Source organism: Eptatretus burgeri, chromosome 1, assembly GCF_056783735.1.
Source record: "Eptatretus burgeri isolate ZD-2024b chromosome 1, Ebu_testis_v1, whole genome shotgun sequence".
Lineage (NCBI taxonomy): Eukaryota > Metazoa > Chordata > Myxini > Myxiniformes > Myxinidae > Eptatretus > Eptatretus burgeri.
Window position 1 is genome coordinate 60179357 of NC_140961.1, and position 23044 is coordinate 60202400.

Genomic DNA, 23044 nt, shown 5'->3' on the forward strand with positions numbered 1-23044 from the left:
CTTCTTCTTTCGGCTGCTCCCGTTAGGGGTCTCCACAGCGGATCATCCGTATGATCCGCATAGTGATTTGGCACATGTTTTACGCCGGATGCCCTTCCTGATGCAACCCTGGTCACCTCTAACGACACAGGGATATGGTACACCTATTTTAACCGGGGTATACACCGGCCCAGTACACTGGTACTCATTCCGCCGACCTCGGAAGGATGACAGGCTGAGTCAACCCCCTGGTGTATTAATTCAGTGGTCCAACGGGGCTTGAACTCAGGACCTTTTGGATCCCAAGCCGCTGCCCTAACCACTGCGCCAACACCAGGTTATTTATATATATATATATATATATATATATATATATATATATATATATATATATATATATATATATATATATATATATATATATATATATATTGCATTTTGTTTCACTCACAAAACATGGTCTTTGTTTGGAATGATTTTCAAATCTGAATTTTTTTTCCCATTTTCCAGCACTCCCACAAACTGCAAGAAGTGCTCATCAGAGAGCTAAGCAAAAGCTCAAAATGTGGTCAGTAGCACCACAAAGTGGCCTACTATTTTTGAAACAGTAAGAAACCATGAAATAATTAAGTCGAGAAGCGAAATGCAGATTAAATTGTTAGCTTTAGATCACCATCTGAAGGACAGTTGGATTAAACAACATACTTTAAGATGCAAGCAAAATTCCAGAATGGCAGTTTTGTCAAGTCTGATTACATTGGGAATCGAAACCAGACTAGACAACTCAATACTAACGGTGCTATCCTGATCCCCATGCTTTCCAATTTGTCTCTGAACAGCCTGGCTGTTATCTTTTGGTATCGTCAGAAGTTTTCTGGAAATGTGTTTAAAAGGAAGATGCTGAACTCAAGAAATATTTTTGTCATGGCAAGGAAGAACTTCTATGTTTAAGGTAATATATTCCACATCTTTGGCAAATCATAGGATTTGGTGTATCAATCCAACACAACACAAACCTTCAAAAAATGACTAAGATACAAACTTTTAAACCAATAAGTTCCTAACAGTCATCTGCTGAGGACTTCACATCTTGGACAGCATCGCTGAGCTACAAAACTGACAGACCCAAAACAGTCCATTTGTAATTCTTCTTCTGATTCATATTCTTGCTTTTACTCTTGTTCTGTTCAGACTGCCTAACTCAAAATTGGTTTAAGCTCAGTAAATTGATTAAACTCGAATCTAATGCATTTTATAGTGGGAAGGTCCATGACTACTTGAAATTTTGAAAACTTGAAGGGATTCCATAAAGCCTCCTGTTCAGGATTTGCTGTATGTATAGCTTGAATTCGGCAATTGCTCCTTCTACTGCAACAAAGCCAGGCTTTCCAAGACAGAATCTGTAATGTCTTTCTGTTGCATGTTCATCTTTGTGTTGCTGTTTGTGTTTTCCTCCAATTTTCTGTGTTAAATCAATACCTTGTTGTGCTGTATTGTTGAATTTGTGTTTGCATTGCTCAAAGCCAACTCCTCGTATAGCAGGCATGAAAATTCTGTCCGTTTTGATGCCGTGTTCCTCATTCCGCTTATTTTCTCCAAAGTATCATCTTTTGAACCTCCTCAGCTATAACCTAACCACCCTCGTCGCTTCAAAAAATAAAAAAATATACTTTATTTTTCACTCCAAACACAAACCAAATCTGCCTGCAATTCCTTCTGCCTGGATTTCATTCCTTATCTTTTCCTTTTCTCAATACAGTATCACCCAACTGAATCTTCATTGAATGAAACGCTTATTCTCTTAAAAGCTCTTAAAAATACCTTTTGAAATGCTCCACTTTCTTTGTTTCTCTGCCATCCATCCATCTATTGGGACCTACTCTGTGCAAGGTGTTGGTGCTGCCTTCGCAGTGTCCTTGGCTATTGGGCACAATCCTGGACGAGTCGCCACTCCGACACAGTATAACAGGATGGTGGCACTCATTTTGTCGTCCTCGGAAGGATGACAGGCCGAGTTAACCCCACCTGGTATTAATTCAACAGCTCAGCGGGATTTGAACTCAGGATCCTCGGATCCCAAGCCGTCCATCAGCACCATTAAGCCAATACCAGATATTCCAATCTCTGCCATGAACACTCCACATGTTACTCCACTCACCACAATTTATTCCTCTTCTTCTTCTCCACAAGGATTATTTTCCAAATCTGTCTCACTGAAATGCTTGGTCCGACAACAGCACCACCTTCTTCTGTGCCTTAAACATAAATTATTTCCACCCATCCCATGATCTCTGTCTATATAAGTTCAGATTAGGCATCTTGAGAGTTATTTATCATGGGAATTCTTCCACAGAAACATGCTCTCTCTTCTGCACAGATCCATCCCATCTCATTTTCAGTTATCCTACCCATCCTCCTGCCCATTTATTCTAAATCCTGTGGTGAGACAGTTGCGTTGAAACAACTTGCCTTCTCTTCATGGAAGGTGAACCCAACTGAAGGCATTCCTCATCTCAGATCATTAATTCAGATTCAGACCAGGTCACTTCACCTTGGACATGCAGCTTCTACTTTCCGAACAATGGATGGAGGCCCTCAATGTCAGATATGAGATCAATGCCATCTCTCTGGACATATCTTTCCCAAACCTGCATTCCTTTCTAAACTCTGCCTCAGGCATCTAAGACCAACTCCATTCTTGGGGTAGTGACTTCCTACACTCTCATACTCAATGTGTGGCTCTCAAAGGCTTGTTAATTATTTGATCTAATGGGTTATATCTGACCTAGGTTTTTGACCAGAAGCCCATGGTAAAAAAAAATACCACAATATAAAAAAGAAGAAAAAAAAAGGAAGTCAGTGAACTCTCAAAAAAAAGGAAGTGTCACACACCGAACATGACCACAAAATTTCATCCAGATCCGTGCACAACTTTTTGAAATATCTTGTACACAAACAGACAGGCAGACAGGCAGACAGACAGAAAAGAGTGAAAACATAACCTCCTTCACCTCAGGTGACAGAGGTAAAAATTCAGGTGCAATCAAGGTAGTCTGTTGCCCATACACTGCCTGATTTCAATTTTTTTCCCAAAGGTTTGGGTTAATGTGAAGCAACTTTTATTTTTTTTCTCACCTTTTGCTGCAACTAAAACTGAAACCATATCAGTGACTACAAAAAAAATGAAATCAGATGTTGAACTATAATGAAGATAAAGCTGTGAGGGAGTCTGAATGGACTATATATTACAGGTTACAATTTCATTTAAAATGCATTTTGTCTAAAAACGTTAATTTTCGTCCAATTTTCTTACCGTTTTTTTTTTTTGCAAACGAGTCTTAAACCATCTTAGCGACCATGAAAAATGAAATGAGATTATGAATTAGACTTGAGATAAAGCCATGAGCCTTACAAAAGGTGCTACACTGAGCAAACAAAATGGTGGCGATTTGATTTTGAGGCCTCCACCCGAGTGGGGGAGCCCCTCCCTGAACTGGGAGGCCGCTTCCAAAACTAAAATAGCGACCGATTGGCAGAGATTATATCTCAAGATACTGTATATGCATATATGTGCAAAATAGGTTTTTAACCCCTCCCCCCACCTACGCACACACGCACGCACGCACGCACACACAATCCTTTCTCACTGTGCTTTCAAGGCCCATTAATGAGATAAGAATATTTTCCTCTATTAATCCTAAACATGCAAGAGAGACCATTCGGTTATGTGTGTATTTTATGAATATTGGTAGCGACACACCAGCTGTACGATGGATCGCAAGCAGTTTCACGCCAAATTGGCTGTCATGGTCTCTGACTGATGAAACAACTCATAAAGTAAAGTTTCCAAATCCTGACAGGGATACTGGCATGCGTGTTGCATCATCTCATTTATCGTAAAACCCATGCAAGTATTACAACAAGTTTTTATGATAGAAGCCATACAAGAGTTGGTTTATGATTTTCAAAGTTAGATATTTGGAAGCACATCATCAAGTCATTATTTTAGAATGTGATGTTGTACAATGGATATTGTTGAGTAGGATATTAAAAAAAATAAGAATAGATATATTTTTAAAGGTACGAAAGTCACAGCAGGTGATGCGCCCAGGCCATGTGGAGCTGTACTCTAGGAAGTTGACATCTCCTGACGGCTCCTGGAAGAATTTTCTGACGCTGCCCCCGCAGTCTCACGACACAGTGAGCCCAATTAGGTTTGCGCTGGAAGCACATAGCACGTCAGCTCGCCACCGCCTTTCTACACATCCCATTACCTTTCAGGCAGCGCTTCTTACGAGTCAATAATGAGCAGGTACCAGGCGCTGCCTTCTGCTTACGAGTTCGTCCTCTATCCTCTCGACGAACTGCTTCATTCTCTGCCTGCTCATGCTTTGAGGGGTTAGCCAAATCTGGAGGGGGGGTGAAGGGTTGAAAGAAGAATGGGGAAGAGTATGATTATGATATGCACAATATTGCTACTACAAAGCAATTGCAATTCTCTTTACTGTCAGTTCCCTTGCTGTTGGGCTAAGTCAATAAATATTTAGCAATCTCCATGCAAAAAAAAATCTCAAAAGGCATCGCAGTAGAGAAAATATTTCTCACTTATAAATCTCAGGGCAGGCCCAAGATGTATGCACACTCACCTCGAAGCTGTCTAGCCTGGGTTTGAATCTCAGCCCAGCTATAAACTGCCATCCCAGTGTTTTGCATGCGGGTGATTAATCGGTGAGTGTGCCGTCCCCTTGGACGGACTTTAAACTGGCATTCCTATCTGCCGGCATTACTTTTGTGGATGTTAAAGATCCGATTCACGAAGAGCAAGTGATCGAGCTATCCACGGCACCCTGGCCAAATTCCAAATTCCTGCCCTAACCTACAACGAGCATTGCATCAGTGAAACTTGTCGCATCACCTTCAGGCCATGACGCTACCCAGCAGCCTTGTGCTGCATCCGAAAGCACAAAACATATAAATCCATCCTTGATGGGCGAACTGATATCAATAAATAATACCGGGAAGGGAACAAGGGAATGGCCAATAATATGAAGGTGTACAGGAATAAAAGCTTCTCAACATTTTGTAAAATTGTTCTGACTTATTAACTAAGCCTTCAGAGGGAATAAGCTTGCATTTGCAAAAACGTCCTCGGCACTGCATTGTGGTATCAATACTATACAGTACATACCAGGGAAATATATATATATATATATATATATATATATATATATATATATATATATATATATATATATACACATCACGAACAAAGACCATGTTAAAATGTGGAGGCGGAATGTTTTAAAGATTAAAAACTATCCCAGTGGAGCTTTCCACGACGTCTGTTCACTTTATCGCAAGCGCAAAGTTTTCAGGGTCGAACGTTCCTCCTCCTGAATTGAAGGTTCGCGCACACCACGGCATCGGATGCTCAAGGGGAGTAAACACACGATGTCGATATAACACCCATAAGCTGTTTTCTTCAGCCAACGTGAGATCTCACAAGTCCAACGGTTTCCTGTTCACTCTGACGGACGGTGCTAAATGATTTGCGCTGGGCGTCCTTGCGACGATTGTGCCGCCAGTGGCAAGAACCGCACATCAACTCCCTGTGGTTGTTTTGATCCATTTTCTCAGTGCATGGCACAGCCGTGACACGGGTTGTCATAATTGCAGAAACACTGAGGAATATCACTTTTCGTTCATGGCCCAAAGTTGCAAGGCTGAGAGCACAACGCAGCACAAACAAAAGCAACAGCGTCGAACATATAATATTGTTAAACACCGTAACAGAGTAAAGTATTGCAAAAACTAATTAAATGACAACAAAAATCCGGAAATATCATTGACGTCGAGGAGTCCAGGTAAGAAAACAGATGTCATGCAAATTATTCACTTCTCTACATACAGAATCGTCTTTGGGATGGACCAGCTGGAACAATTTCCATCAACTGAGTAATTCATGGAAATAATGACGTGACAGTTGCATGCACTCTTTAAATTTATAAACGTGCAGCCAAGCTCATGATGTAATGCAATTTATATTACAAACCAAACTTCTCTCTTGTTGATTTTGTTCAAAGAGTTGCAAACGATGAGTTTGTTCCACCTTTTCGCTCGTCCGTGTAAATTCCATTGGGAAAAGGAAATGCAGAAGTCGCTTGCTCCGAAAATGTTGTCACGTGTACGGCCAGTTGACACCGACCGTGCACGGACGGCCAAACAGTTACAGCCGAGGTGTTCGATTTCTTGGCGGGAACTTTTCGTGTGTGCGGGAAATGCAAAGCAATGAGAGACTTGACTGGGGATTTTGGATTTTAATCACCCGAACCAAAAATAAAAATGAAAAGTACAATAATGCAGGAAATTAAACAATAAATAAAATAATCGAATGTTAAATGATTATGTACAAGGAAAGGAATCAAGCAAAAGCAAATAAAAGGCACCAAGAAACAAATAAATAAAGGACAAAATGGAGCACTCTCACACACAGACGCACTTGACAAACAAAGGGGTAACTCGTTTGCTACTGCAATAAGATACCCAGAAAATCCCCCAGAGGTCAGGTTTATCTGTCCGGTGAGCAGGCAAAGGCAGGAAAATTTCCACCAGCCCTTGGCGCGAAACGCTCGGTGCTGACCAGATCTCCTCAGACGCACCCTCTACATCCAACGCTGACCTCCCTTCTGCACCAAAGATAGCAAACGTGAGGTGATGGAACCATGGGACAGACTGAAGCAGGGCGCATGACCAGGCGATAGATGTCAAGCAGAGTCAGTGAGAAGAGATGAGGGACACAAACGACGATGCCAGATCGAGCATTGTGGCAGAACCGAGAGAGGAGGCAAGCGAGAGATGGGTGGAAGATAAGACGAAGAAGAAGAAGAAGAAGAAGAAGAAGAAGAAGAAGAAGAAGAAGACGAAGAAGTTGAAGATGAAGAGTAAAAAGACGAAGAAGAAGAATAAAGAAGAATAAGACTAAAAATGAAGAATAAGAAGACTAGAGAGAATAAGAAGACGACGAATAGGAGGAAGAAGAAGAGGAAGACCAGCACAGGCTCACGTTTTTTCATCACCCCCGATCATGTGACCCTCTCGAATCTTCTTTTTTCCTTCCTCACCGTGATCTCCATGGACCCTACATTCTCCGTCGTCGTTCTCCCAGCCTGATACTCTCAGCACCCAAGCTCCCGTCCTCCTCCCCGAGTGCATTTTTCTTGTGCGATATCCTACACTCACTGCAACCTCCATTTCCATCATTGCCCGTTTCAACACTGCAAAAGCCCCGTCCTCATTTCCCAAACACAGAGGTGACTAGAAGGGGTTGTTACGAACGAAGGCTCTTACCCATAATCCCTTCGCTAATTATCACAACCTCCCACCACTTGTATGTGGGGAGGGAGGGGGACAAAAATACACCTTCGCACTACAGGTTCACTGACTTAAAGTGACGTCATTGGCGCTCCGAACCACGTCACCCGGCCTATACTAAGCTATGCATTCCTATCTCAGCTAAAGTCATTTGACCTACCCACCCCCACCCCCCACCCCACAAACATCATATTATTTCAAGAAACTCTGAAAATCTGAATTATACTGTAGAAATACCAGAATCTTTCATGGACTTGACATCATCAAGGATAGAGACTTAAGTGGCCACACATAGGATAGGACCTAAGAAGAATTGCAGAATATTTGACCTTCCATATTTTTCTTCTTCAGAAGCACTGTGTCAATATCAGCCAGTGAGCACAATTATATTGGGTAGAAGAGGTCAAAAATAGTCTTCAGGGATGATATGAGATGGTTGGAATGAGCAGCAATGCCGGACAGAATTGGGGGTGGCTCCAAGGTTGGGAAAACAGAGGGGCAAAGAGGTGCAGGTGAGCAATGAACTTCGACCTTCATAGCTTCACAAAAACGGGAGATATGCGAGGAGTACATGCAATCTGATTGAGTCACTGATGAGTAGATGGGTGAAGCAGCTGATGGAGAAAAAAAACAAAGGAGCGCAACCAAAAGATTGACAAACCGAGGCAGGAAAGCAGCAGGCCCTGTTGTGCAAGAGCCAACAGTTGGGATAGGCTGAATATAAAGTGGAATTTTGGAGACCCAGCTCACAGTTTTCTTCCTGGGACTGAACTTAAGAAATTTGCTTCATTGAGGTTTGCTTATACAAATGATAACATGAACATAGTCTGTTGTGGCCACCCAACAGTCGTAGTCTGTCGTGAACACCCAAACTCATGTCTGTCGTGGCCAATGGCTTAAGATTTTAATCTCAGTGCAAAAGACCAAACTGTAATATTGCACTGCAATATATAATGAGATTTTACCTGGTTCAGAAGCACAAAATAGGGTCCCTTCGATATAGCAGGGTTTTGTTTTCTCTTTGTGGTTCAATCTCATCCATCAGAACCAATTAAGATGAATGCATGCCACCTAATCATGAATAATTATTCATGATTATTATTATTGACTAAGATTATAATCTTAGTCAAATGATCCATGTTAATATTAAAATACTTCGTCCATTAATTTTTTTTCTTTAGCTTATACTTCATTCTTCTCTTTTGTTTACACTTTAGAAGAAATTTATACAACATTGTCCTGATCGCCTGTCTCAAAGTTTGAATTGCTTTTGTAAAACGAATAAAATACAACTAGTCCAGTTTGTCAGTTTTAGTATTTCTGCTCAATCTCCAGAGGCTTGGTATAACCGCAACAAACCCGATGTTATAAACTAAATATTTCAGGGGAAAGAAAAACGTAGAGTTAAATTGGAAATCGATATCCTGATGTTGGTGCATGTTTCTTCCATGCTTTCTTTGTCGATCGCTCTGTGGAACACAATATCTTAGGTGCATGTGATGTGAACAAAGAAAACACACTCTGTACAGCTTCAACTGCTTGAAAGCTAAATTTCTCCTGAAGAAGAAATACAAGTTTTCACCCCGAAGATGAAGCTGTGCTATATTTCATTTATACTTCGTTCAATTTAATTCAAGACTAATTGAAGCACTACCTTTTAAATGGAGGTACCGAGGCACGTGGCAAGATTGGAATGGAAGCAAACGGTTGATTAACGGACACAAAGTAGGGGTGAAGGGGACACAGTTGGACAGGATGTGCCACAGTGTGAAGAGGAAGACAGAGTTTCAGAATGTATCGTGAAACTCAGAGGTGGAAAGAAGAGAGACTGCAGTGGGCAAGTGTGAAACCCTTGAGTGAAAAACATTGGATGGAAGAGGGAGATGGATACATTCAGAGGAATGTTAAGATTTTTTTATTGAGCAGGTTAATGAGGAAATGGTCTCTGGTGTAATGTCTGCAATCGGTGGGGCAGTGGTTAGGCAGAGAAGTCCAAGAGCAGGATGAGAGGGAGAAGGACAGAGTGCCAAGACCAAAACAGAGCCAGGATGAGACTGCTAGGCTACAAACCTGCCTTGAGTGAGAAACAGGTACGAAATTAAACCTGGGGGGGGGGAGGGTGAACATAGCAATGTCAGAGTGTACAAGACCAGAAAGAAGGTGGAAGGAAGCCGAGAGACCATCGCCCTATTTGTGAAGGAAAAGTGAGAGGCCATTAACTCAGTATCATCATGGAATATTCCACTGATCTTGAAGGCCTTGGTTTCAACGGCATAAAGGTGTGAGGCAGGGGTGCCAGCCCAGAAGGGAGAGCAGTACTCCATCAAGCTGCAGATGAAGGCTTTGGAGGTGGATAATAATTAAGGTGTGCCAAGGAAGGACTTTGCACGATAGAGGATGCCCAGTCCGCAACTAGCTTTGGAGGCCAACATCTGAAATAGAATTTGCCCAAGATGGCTGATAATGAAACCCAAGAATTTGAATGACTGAATTTCTTTGAGAGGACTGTTAAGAAAGTATATGGGAGGGTTTGCCATTTGTTCCTTTTGGAAAGAAAACGAGAGTGTGATATTTGTCAAGTGTCGTCCATTTATGTATGTATAAAAATACAAAATGTGCTAAAAAAAAAAAAAAAAAACTCCACCAGCACGGCTAATGTGATAACACGGTTATGTATTTTAATAGCTCGGAATGTTAGGATAAGGTATTAAGGATAGGGAAAGAATGAGAGCTATTGAGATGATGTTGTTGAGGAGTTGCTGACAGAATGAGTGGATTTAGGAGTTCTCTATGTGCAGGAAAGAATGTCCCGCCTATGTGCCCGCAGGCAAGAATGCCTGGTATATGGCAATGGCCATGCCATCACCCATATACCCTACACAATAATCTGTTTGCAACTGTGTCCATTTGCAGTCCAATCTCTAAAGGAGTAGAATAAAGGCTTTCTTTTATGGCATGCCTCGCAGCGACATTGGCCCGTGGATCGGTAGAATCACTCTCGAAAAGCTTTGTCTTGGCCTCAGCTTCATTTGGCGAGCAGTATTCAGGCAACGTCGCTGAATTATTTATCGAGTAACATCAAATAATCAAATCAGCCTTCAAAAAGTCATCTCTTCGCGAGCTAATGGTTGGAGTGTCAACACTCCATTATAAAAATTAAATATTGATTGATATGAGGAGCGAGTGGGCTTTGATGGAGAATGGACCACTTGGCTTTCGTGAGAATGAAGTCTCAGCAAATGGTTGCATGCATACCCATTCCCTCCCGAAAACTTCTGTATGTTTGCAAATTATAATGCCCATCTCTTCCTCCTTCCACAATCTACATAGCCTATTGCATATGAGTAATTGGCTTGTTTAAGGAATTATGCCATGAAGATCGCAATCCGACTTCGTGTCATCCACGAGATTTTCTTTTTAAAACACTGCAATTAAATTTTAAAAAATTGTGTATATTAACTCATTTAATTTGAAACCAATGCACTATGACTACCACCCCCCCTCCCCTCCACCACTATCTTTCAGACATTGTGTTGAATGAAGATAAAAATTTGCATAAAGTTACAAGAGGTATCATGCGATTGTGCTAATGTGGATGAAACTGGATTAGGAAAGAAAATAATCCATGACATACACATTATAGGCTTGCTATTTTATACAAGAACCTGCTACTTGACTTGGCAACATTTTATAACACAAATGCAAATTAAGTTGATCATGTGATGTAGCATGTGATTCCTGAAGTGGGAGCAGCACTGTGGGAGCAGTGCAATTTTAGTGTGGCAGATATTGCTCCAGGAAAGATCTAGCAGCATTTAAAAGAAATTTAATCGTGGGTGCTGTCAAAAAGGTGCCAAACAAGCTTGGACAGTCATGTACTATTAAAGGCGAGTTTTAAATGGGTATTGTGACCCAAATTTTGAAGCATTCAATATACTTATATTGAATTAAACAGAGTTATGAAGTTATTTCAATAAATCTGGCTCCCTGTTAAAGAGAAGTGCTCCTGTCAATATGTTGTTTGTGGATGAGGATGTCCTACACCACTACTATCCTCCTTATTTTAATTGCTCCAATTATTCTCACCCTACTGTAGGCTCAGCCAGGGAAAGTTTTTGTCCCGAGTCTTTAGTGAACTGGCTTGCCAGGCATGACATTCGACTTAAGGTGACAGGTATTTGGAATTTGTTAAGATTGACAGTGATAGCTAACCTACTCTTCACCAAAGACATTGTGGGATATTTAACATCCCCCAACAACCAGTGCTGGGAGATGGTTCCTCCAGCTTAACATCCCTCAGATGGACTGCATTGATGCCTCACTCTGCCTGCAAAACATCAGGATGATAGTTTATAGCTGGGCCGAGATTCAAACCTGGACGAGTCGGCTCATCGGTGAGTGTACATATCTCTTGGCTATCCTGCCAGCCCACTGGGAAATTATGTCATATGTGGCCAAAAAGAAAAAAACAGCATGGTCCATCTAAAAAAACAGCGTGGGCCAGCATGGACCATGTTTTGTATATCTAAAAAAAAAAAAAAAATAGCACTAGAGATGTTCCTTAGCATTGAACAATTTTCAAAGCTGAGATAAATTTTTATTTCTTCCCTTTTTACAATGAAATAACTATTAATATAAATATACTAGAATGGTTATTTTAATTGTATAATGTATGGAACACCTCAATAAAAACAAATCTATTTTTACCAATGCCACCGGAGGTTACATTTTCACCCCTGTTTGTTTGTCTGTCTGTCTGTTTGTCTGTGAGGAGGATATCTCAAAACGTTAAGGACAGATTCGAATAAAACTTGCTGGACAGTTTGGGTATGTGACAAGGATGAATTTATTCAATTTTACTTCGAGTCCAGATGCGGACCCAGCCTTTCAGTGGGACACAAAAATATAAAAGAGTGTGTACGGAATAAGGTCAGACATACATGTAATTGCACACACATGCATCAGTGTGGGGCAGCCTGTGTCCATTTGTTAGAATATTACACTCACAGAAAAATGAATAATCTTCATCCAATGAACTAGTGTAGCAATAAAGACATAATGAATATAATATTCTAAGACATGGAAAAATACAGCAGACAATGATTTTGGTCATAACTTTTGAGGAAGGGTCTCACTACCGTAGAGAGGGTTTAGCATAGGGCTGCTAGATTGATTCTGGGGTGAACTAGACCAAGCTATGAGGAGCAGCTGAAGGAGACATTAATTTTTACATTATAGAGGAGGTGATTATGAGGGTATTTGATTGAGATGTTCAAGATAATGAAGGGTATCGACAATATTTGTGCAAAGGAGTTTTTTAGCGGAATAAACAGTGATAACACCAGAGAGTGCAATAGAGTAGAGTTAAGACAGTAATGAGGCAGAGAGCTTTGTCAGAGTAGTTTATATATTTAATGGTGTTGTTTTGCAAATGGGATCAACATCCCACTGCACAATGCATGCTGCAAGCAGCTGTATCTTGCTTGTAAAAATTGGTATTGTATATAACTAGCAAAGGTACCCGTCCCCAGTGATGGGAAAAGTGAGCAAATGTACCCGTGCCCAGTGACGGGAAAAGTTTGAGTTCATCTATCAAATGAACTAATATTTCATGGACTTTTAAAAGGTTAATTGTGTTCCACTCTTGATTTCACTCTGAGCCAAAGCTCTGAGCAACTTATACCGCCCACTGCAAAATGGTGGTGCAACATCAGGCGGCAGAGGTTGAATTTGTCTAAAAAGAGGTAAACATATTCTGGTTGCAAAATAAAATTTGGCATCAACATTATTCTTGCCTGTCCTCCCGTTATTTAAAAAGTGAATGTTGAGATTTTTGACTGCAATAAACGCTTTTCCTGCTTTTCAACGTGGGAAGTGGCCACTGTAAACGCGAGACAGATGTACACATTAACAGACACAACGGTTTGAAATCTATACTAATTAATGTCAATGTGTCTGTTGGTATATGCCTGGTGTTGGCTTAATGGTTATGGCCGTGGGCTTGGGATCATAGAATCCTGAGTTAAAATCCCACTCGGCTGTTGAATTAATGCCAGGTAGAGTTGGCTCTGCCTGTCATCCTTCGGAGGCCGGCAAAATGAGTGCCAGCTTGCTGATATCCAGTGTCGGAGTGGCAACCCGTCCAGGATTGTGCCCAATTGCCAAGGAGACTGCTCAGGCAGCACCAACTCTCTGCACAGAGTATGGTCCCAATGGAAAGGAATGTGTGTCGGTGTGTCAGTGCGTGTGTGAGTCTCCTCCTCAGCACCAAAAACATGAAACCTCGTGATTTGAAACTTTGCATGCATACTAAGGGAACTCCAAGGGAGTGTGTGAGTGAAAATTGGGTGTCTAGAGAGCGGACGAAACTCAGAGCAGACGAAAGCTTGAACTCTAATTACGGCAATTAAAACACCCCTTGTGAATATGATTAATGGCATTATTTAATTATATCATTTTTTGGTCTCATCCTTTGCCACATGGCTCTCAAAGGGGTCTTAAGGTGCATCCTGGGTTACCTCGCTGGGGTCTGAAGCCACCATGTTTTTTTGGCCTGCTCAACCATGCCCTGACTTGGAACAGGCCGCACTGATTTCTTAATGATTAAGTTTTTTTTCACTTTCCTCAGTCATTTTATCGAATGCCTGTGCATCATAGCTATAGATCGCTGGTTACATTGCAATGCTTATATAATTTCTGGAGACACCAGCGTTTGTGGCTTTATTTAATTTACATACATGCCATAAATCTCTAGAATCTCTTAAACTAAGCCAAATTACAAAATTTAAGCTCCATAACTGAATGTCGCAGCAGTTGCAACTGCTAAAAAAAAACAGTGTTAATTTGTCCAATTCGGAAATATTTGACATTTTAGGTGTTTTCGGGAGGTCTGTGTTTAATATGACAGTTATGTGATTGCTAATCATGTGCCAAGCACTCCTTTCCTTGTCAACTGTTTTGTTGGAGTGCTTAAGCTACTTGTCGAGTGCTCTACAATATTCGCACTGTCAATGAATACTGTATATCGATTGACTTGAACAATGTTCAGGGGCCACTCACCTGCGATGGCTCCACTTTGTTCTGCAGTCACTTCGGCATAGAAAAAAGATAGATAAAAAAAATGAAACATTTTGTTAACATCATGGCAGGAAAGCCGAGAAGTATGCATGCTCGCTCTAAGCTGTCTAGCCTGAGTTTGAATCCTGACCCAGCTATAAACTGTTATCCCAATGTTTCACAGGTAGGGTGATTCATCAATGTGTGTGCCGCTAAACTGAACATCATATCTGCTGGAATCCCACCTCCCCTCCCCCTCTCCTCCCTTCCACTCTGCACCCCCTTTCCATCTCTCACCTTTCTCTCCACCTCACCCCTCTCTTTCTCTCCCTTTCTGTCTCTATGTCTCTGAATGTATCTGGACAGTGGTTATCCATGGATGGTGGGTAACTCCACATGTATTCAGACGGTGGTTATCTATGCACATATCCAAATGTTGCTTATCTCCACATGCATCCAGATAGTGGTTATTTCTGTATGCTGGTTATCTTCATATGTCTGGACAGTGGTTATTTCGGAATGGACACTGCCCGCACACTGCCTTCCCTCCCCTCATCCTGCCTTCCCTCCCCTCATCCTGCCTTCCCCCCCCACCCCGTCTCGCTCCACTCCTCGCTCCCCCTCCTTCCTCACTCCCACACCCTTCCCTGCCTCTCTCCCCCACCCCTCCTCGGTCTCCCTCCAACCCCTTCTTCTTACTCCCCCCCTCCCTCTTTAACACTCCCATCAGCGAAGCAGTGGGTTGCATTTGCTACTATTTAATAGATGACTTTCCTTCCAAGGAACATCAACACAGAAATACACCATTGGCCCATCAAGCCTGCACAGTGGTTGCCAACCTATAAAAATTTTTTTTGTGGATGTGGAGAATCAAGGCTCATGGAAAAGCTAAAACACTCAATGGATCAGGACACAACAGGGCAAATGGTACATTTGAGAGGGGGTGGACACCAACAGCTTTGTTGAATGATAAAATAGAGGAAGACTTGGACAAACAATGGGTGTGGGGAGGAATGAGGTCAGGATGAATACAGAAGGAAACTTTTTCCAATACTCTCACTCTCACTCTCACATTCAACATCCTGTCTCTCCCTCCCATCTCTCTTTCCTTTCACTTCCCTTCCCCTCTCCCTCTCTTACCCTCCCCTCTCCTCCTCTCTCTCTGCTCACTCTCTCTCTCTCTTCCCTCCCCTCTTTCACCCCTCTCTCACCTTTACCCACACCCCCTCTCCCCTCTCCCTCTCTTACCCTTACCCACACCCCTCTCCCTCCCCCTCTCTCACCTTTACCCACACCCCTCTCCCCTCCCCCTCTCTTCACCCCTCTCTCACCCTGACCCACACCCCCTCTCCCCCTCTCACCCTTACCCACACTCCCTCTCCCCTCCCCCTCCCCCTCTCTCACCCTTACCCACACTCCCTCTCCCCCTCCCCCTCCCCTCTCTCACCCTTACCCACACCCCTCTCCCCTCTCACCCTTACCCACACTCCCTCTCCCCTCCCCCTCCCCTCTCTCACCCTTACCCACACCCCCTCTCCCCTCTCACCCTTACCCACACTCCCTCTCCCTCCCCCCCTCCCCTTTCGGTCTCCATGTCTGTGCTCTCCTTTTTAAACATTGAACGTCAAAGGAAGCAACATGCACCATTTAGTCTTTGATGTACCTCTTGACTTGGTCAGGGTTTGAAACGGTAACCTCCTCAACTCAGAGCGGACAAAAGCTTGAACACTAATTTCGTCATAAAGTCCACCGAACATTCAATTTGTTTATTTTGGACCACTTTGAAATTTAATGAATGCTATTTTTCGGTCACAATGCGAAATTGAGGGTTTTTTTTTTCAAAATTAAATGATCACCTTGCGCTGCAACCTTTAAGTTCAAAGACCTCCCTTACAGGCTACTGTTATTAACAATACTGACATGGATTGTTCAACTTTGTGATAATTCTCAGGTCGTATCTTAACACACCGTGAAACAAACTGAATCCACGTTGTATTTACACGTTTAAAATGTGTCTTGTTTGGTATCATGCTCTTCTTCTGGTTGAATGTTGAGCTTTGCCTGCATGTGCAGCTTTTCAAAAGCAGTGTGATGAGTGGCCACCGGAAACGGGAGACAGCTGAACACACGAATGCATGGACAGAAACCATGGTTCACATTACACATCATAGATGTATGTTAGATATCTGCCATACAATCCATGTGGAGTCTCATCACTTTCCCCCTGCATTAAGCTGGATGAGGCAAAAACTCATGGCCAACCATACATGTTGTGTATGCATGATCCAACAGCGAATTTGACCCAGATGTACACTATTGTGAAAGATACCATGCATAAAATCTTTAACGTGCTCATTCGCAGATTGAACAGCGAGCTTATGCTTCAGTCACATTTGGCTCGGCGGCCGTATGGTCTAAAAAAATCTACGGCCACTAGCAATTATAGGGCGGCCGCAGTATTTCCACGGTCACACAATGTAGCAGTCACATATGTTTTTATTTTTCGGGTTTCCCAACCTTGACCGAACCCAGTACCTGCAGAGCCGAGCAGCCCCATGGCTGAGGAAGTCGCCATTGCAAGGCTTCTTCTTCTCCTTCTGCTTCTTCTTCTTCTTCTTCTCATTCTTCTTCTTCTTCTTCCTCCACCTCCTCTTCTTCTTCCATTTTTCTTCACGTGGCGGCCTGATTCAGCATTATCTTGTAAAACAAGTAATCTACAATCTGAATCATGTACATTTTTCTCCTCATTGATAATTAATTCGTTCTGCGAAATGCGACCCGGAAACGATGAAAATGTTATCGGACAAAAAATTAACGGACATTATGGGACGAAAAAAATCGAGTTATCGGAAGTTAACTGGTCCGATAACGATAAATGGAAGTTAACTTCCGATAAAAAAGTAAACTTCGATAATTATCTGTTATCGCATTATCGCTTTTGTGCTCAACACTGGTGGCAAACACTTCTACTCCGATCTCGAGCAGTAGCGCACGGTGGACACACGGTCGACGCAGACTGCCACGGAGGCCTACGTAAGATGCACGGCGAGCGTAGGGGAACCGTGCGTCGACCCTGCGTTGCCCGCAGGTAGTCACACAGACCGCACGGCCATCGAACGTTGAACACAGGGACGCTTTAGGACTACCCTACGGCGACCGTGGAAATAGTGCGGTCGCCGTAATTTTTTGGGGGTTGGCAAAATTCATTTTTCATTGATAAGAGCTTGCGGCAGCCGCACGAATAACGCAAGCCCACCGTACGCCCTACGTACGGTCGACGTGGAACACATCTACGTCACAGCTTGGCTTGTCCAATTGCTACGGCGAACGTAGAAATGAAAAAAGTTATAACTCCGCGCTATAATTCCACGGCGACCCCTACGGCCTGTAGAAGATAGTCATACGGCGTTAGGGTCACCCTGAGGCCACCTCAGAAACTCTGCGGCCACCGCACATTTCTGTCAATTCAGGGGGAAGGGGGGGGGGGGTACTGCCGCCATATCCTCACCGTAGAGCAAATGTGACTTCGGCTTTAGGACTACCCTATGGCGACCGTGGAAATAGTGTGGCCGCCGTAATTTTTGGGGGGTTGGCAAAATTAATTTTTCATTGATAACAGCCTTCGGCAGCCGCACGAATAACGCAAGCCCACCATATGCCCTACGTACGGTCGACGTGGAACACATCTACGTCATGGCTACGGCTCATCGAATTGCTACGGCCAACCTAGAAATGAAAAAAGTTATAACTCTGCACTCTAATTCCACGGAGACCCCTACGGCCTGTAAAAGATAGCCATATGGCGTAGGGCCACCCTGAGGACACCTCAGAAACTCTGCGGCCGCCGCACGTTTCTGTCAATTCAGGGGTGGTACGGCCGCCGTATCCTCGCCGTAGAGCAAATGTGACTAATGCTTTATGCTTCAATCACATTTGGCTCGGCGGCCGTATGGTCTAAAAAAATCTATGGCCACTAGCAATTATAAGGCGGCCACAGTATTTCCACGGTCACACAATGTAGCAGTCATGTTTTAATTTTTCGGGTAGCCGCACGGGGTATTTAGAAATTGTGGAGACCGAAAACGTGGGGGTGCCGTACGATCTTTGATTTGATGTCGCACAGTGACCTTAGGGCGTCCCTGCGGCGGCCATATAATTTTCAAGGCAGACGCAAGGTCGCCTCAAGGTGCCCTCAAGGTGCCCGCAAGGCGACCGCAGGGGGGCCCTAGGGCGAACATGGAAATAATGCGGCCGCCGTAATTTTTGGGGGTTTGCAAAATTCATTTTTCATTGATAAGAGCCTCCGGAAAATGCACGAATAACGCAAGCCCACCGTACGCCCTACGTAGGTCGACGTGGAACACATCTACGTCATGGCTACGGCTTGTCGAATTGCTACGGCCAACCTAGAAATGAAAAAAGTTATAACTCCGCGCTTTAATTCCACAGAGATCCCTACGGCCTGTAAAAGACAGCCATACGGCGTAGGGCCACCCTGAGGCCACCTCAGAAACTCTGCAGCCGCTGCACGTTTCTGTCAATTCAGGGGGGGGGGGGTACGGCCGCCGTATCCTAGCCGTAGAGCAAATGTGACTCATGATTTAGTGTCAGCTTTCAATGAATTACGACTTGCTCTCTGCTGGAACTGCTTTTCAGAACGACTACATTAGTTGGTCCCTTTGTCAAGCCCGACTTAGCTGTGATGCTATTGTATATGATGTAATTCATATTGTATATGATGCTATTGTACAGAGTAACCCCACCTGGTATGCTATTGTATATGATGAGGAGGTAAACATTTTTTTTTATCGTCATCTTCTTATTCTTTTGGTGCTGCCAAAGCAGACCGCTAGTTCTGTGTTGGAATTTGCAACTACCGTGTTTTTCGGTGTATAAGTCGATTTTTTTTCCCCTGGAAGTCCAGGGCTCGACTTATACGCAGAATATACTTATACGCAGAATATCTATGTTTTATGACATTGAATTGCCTAATTGAAAAAAATAAACTGCAGTGTGATATTTTCTGAAATCAATTGGACAATTGTTAATTTAAAACACATTACAGCAGGTTTCCACAATGTCGTGGATGCGTTCCTCGAAAGTGCAACATTAAATAAAACGACGTTAAGCAGACGAGATATTCACATGAACGTCCATCATGCTATAATAAGGGGATGCGTTACCAGGACACATTTTCACTTACCCGAGCATAACTTTAATCTCACATTACTACATATTAAAAACAAATATTAAACAAATCTTTAAAGAACATGAATTGAATACATAAATGGACAATTAAATAAAGTTACAGGGGTACTTACGAAAATTTAGCGCCGATATTGCTTGTCGGGACTGAGGAGGTGTGGGTGTGGAAAGTATGGGTTACATGGAGGGAGATAAGGCCTTCATGTCTCATATGGACTGCTCAAATAATTTGTGGGTTGGAAAGACAAATGGGAGGTAAGCCCGGAACGATACTGTGCTCCCCTCATCATGATCGGTCTTTTGGGTGAGTCGTGCGATATATTTGGAATCAAAAAAATTTCTCAGCGAGCAATCGAATGGCTGCACAGCGAAGCTGGAGCGTAGAGGTCTTCGCCGAGGGATTGTGCAATCATGTTGAGAAAACCAAGAAGGCGAATCGGGGTTGCAAAGCTGGGTGGACAAACATTGAGTGCTTGTATTGCAATGTCATGTGTTCATTTTTAGCTCAATGGGAACGTAGTTCAGCAGAGGTATTAGCATCACGCAGTGTCAGTCAGGTGGTCAGGCAGTGAGTCAGTCAGGCAGTTATGCAGTAAGTCAGGCTGCATGTAAACAATCGGATCTTCTCTGAAACTACACACAAAATTTCGATGAAACTTGACCACAACATTCATGACCCGTGATGTACCAAAGTTTATTCATGGCATTAAAAAAAAAATCAGGGGTTTGCCCCTCAAAATAGGTATTTATTTTCTTCTCTGTTACATATTTTGTGGTTCATCCACACCTACCAGTGGTTTCCTAGATCTACCAAGTGAGCCCAGGGGCATTGCTCCTATATTTGTTTTTTATTAAGGAGTATTAAACCACGACAAAATGTAATGTTCTATGAGCCATTGCTAATAATGATTATGTAGCTTGTTTTAAATGCTGTACCTCTATATGATAATAAATATGTTTAAAAACGATTTACATTCCTCATTTACCCGAAAGTTTGTCCCACAGAATAATTCAAATGATATGCACAAAACAACTTATTAATATTCACGACCCTATGCCAGTGAGCTCGGTTGTACCTCAAAGTACGATGGGACGATCAGACCAAACACAAGATGTCGTTTCTGAGAGCTGATTGAGATTGATTTAGCGCTCATGTACACAAATCGAACCAGCGCCGACAAACAATGGAATTGAGAAGTAGGAAAGGGGAAACTGCGCATGCGATTGACATTCTCAGGTGAGATCATGTCCACTAAAGCAGGAGCAGGATATCTCAAAAAGTTATGGACGGATCCGAACGAAATTTGGTGGATATGTTCGGTGTGTGACAAGGACGAATTATTCGATTTTGCTGAAGATCTGGATCCAGATACGAGAATTTTTTTTAAGTGATTCTTCAATTCACCATTGAGCGATAGGGCCAAAACAAATTTTTATAGCATGATATTTCAAAAAGTTGTGAATGAGATACAACAAAACTTGGTGCATGAGTTGGTTCGGTGACAAGAACAAGTCAATTAGAATTTGGTTCAGGTCCAGATCCAGATCCAGCCTATAAGTCAGATATAAAACATTAATTGTTCAACCTTGTGGAGGTATGAGGTATGCGTTCTATCGAGTGCCATTCAAATTAATGAATGGAATGGGCTCTCTGGAAAAGTAGTGGCTACAGAAGGAGTAGATTGGTTTAAATTGGAATTGAATAGATACTCTACTGAGACGCATTGAAGATAGAGGGGAACAGGGATTGTGGCAGGACTTGTTAGTGGGTGATCGTATGCACATGAAGTGATTGTGATGTCGGTGGGAGGGTGCCCTACAAAAAAATAACGAAAAGAAATACTTTAAAAAAAGTTTCTACTGATAATATAAATACTGTTAGTTTAAATAATATTTTGTTTGCATATATGGCACCTCCCCAGTCCTCTCATCGAGAATGAGTCTGTGACCCGAGACTGATTTGTTTGGTCTGGTGTTGGTGTGCTCCTGTGTCAACGTTCCTTGTTATGCCTTGTTATTAATATGGTCTTATGGGTTATATTTGACCTCGTTTTTCATTGTAAATTATGTATTTGTTAGCAGTGCAAAATAGGATTTTGAACCCACCACCGACCCCACACCACCTAACACCATACCCACACAAACCTCCATTATCTTTTATTAAACCTCTTGCATACCTCTTCTCTCATATTAGTTCTGGTCCTCTCAACATTCTCCTCCCTGTTCCCACTTGATGCAAATCAATCAACGTTGTGGCATTGTGTTCTTCTTTTCCAGAACGCTGCATGAATGGCATGATTTACTCCGCAATCATTGTGGAACAAATTGGATGTTGCACCCTAATGATGATGGCTACCTTCAAGATTAAATGCACCAATCAAATAGTGGCAATACAACTACTACGACTACTAATAATACATATACACATATATATATATACATATATATATATATATATATATATATATATATATATATACCTACATATATATATATGTGTATGTATATATATATATATATACATACACATATATATATATGTATGTATATATATATATATATATACATACACATATATATATATATATATACATACATATATATATATATATGTATATGTATATATATATATCCCGAAGAGAGGATATATATACATACACATATATATATATATATATATATATATATATATATATATATATATATATATATATATATATATATATACATACATATATATATATATATATACATATATACATATATACATAACATATATATGTTATCCCTGTGCCGTAAGAGGCGACCAGGGTTGCGTCAGGAAGGGCATCCGGCGTAAAACATGTGCCAAATCACTATGCGGATCATACTGATGATCCACTGTGGCGACCCCGAACGGGAGCATCCCCTGAAACTAGGTATCCCCTGAAAGGTGTGATCAAAACGTATACATACAACATGTATGTTATTATAACTAATATATTAAGAGCAGTAGAGCCCCAAAACCTGTTTGACGCAGTTTCGTTACATTCGACCATTTGCTCCAGAAGAAACCCCAAATAAGAGGAAGTACAGATTAATGTCAGGCTTGTCAGTAGCTGGGGCAAGCCTTCATTAAAAAGTTGAAAGGAAACAATTTGAGATGACCCTGACACTGTCAGGAATGGAAGTAACCCAAGGCAATATCAGTGGATATTGAGCATGCCTCAATCTGTTGAAACCATTGGGGTCTGTCTCATTACCTTCGTCATGGAGGTGGACCGACATGTTTTCACCCTTGTTTGTCTGATTATCTGTGAGCAGATATCTCAGAAAGTTGCGAAGTATTCAGATGAAACCTGTTGGACATGTTGGGAGTGTGACAAGGATGAATTGATTAGATTTTGGTGAAGATCCGAATCAAGATCTGGATACAGTAATATTTTAAGTGATT

General features: G+C 42.1%; 1 long non-coding RNA gene across 2 annotated transcripts in view; it reads right to left on the bottom strand.

Annotated features, from left to right (window-relative positions):
• Positions 1–450: 450 nt before the first annotated feature.
• LOC147034575 (uncharacterized) overlaps positions 451–23044 on the bottom strand; it is a 110123-nt gene continuing 87529 nt past the window's right edge. For both annotated transcript variants that reach the window (XR_015059312.1, XR_015059314.1), the window contains one exon: positions 451–4388. This is a non-coding gene — a long non-coding RNA (uncharacterized LOC147034575). The remainder of the gene's footprint in view (positions 4389–23044) is intronic.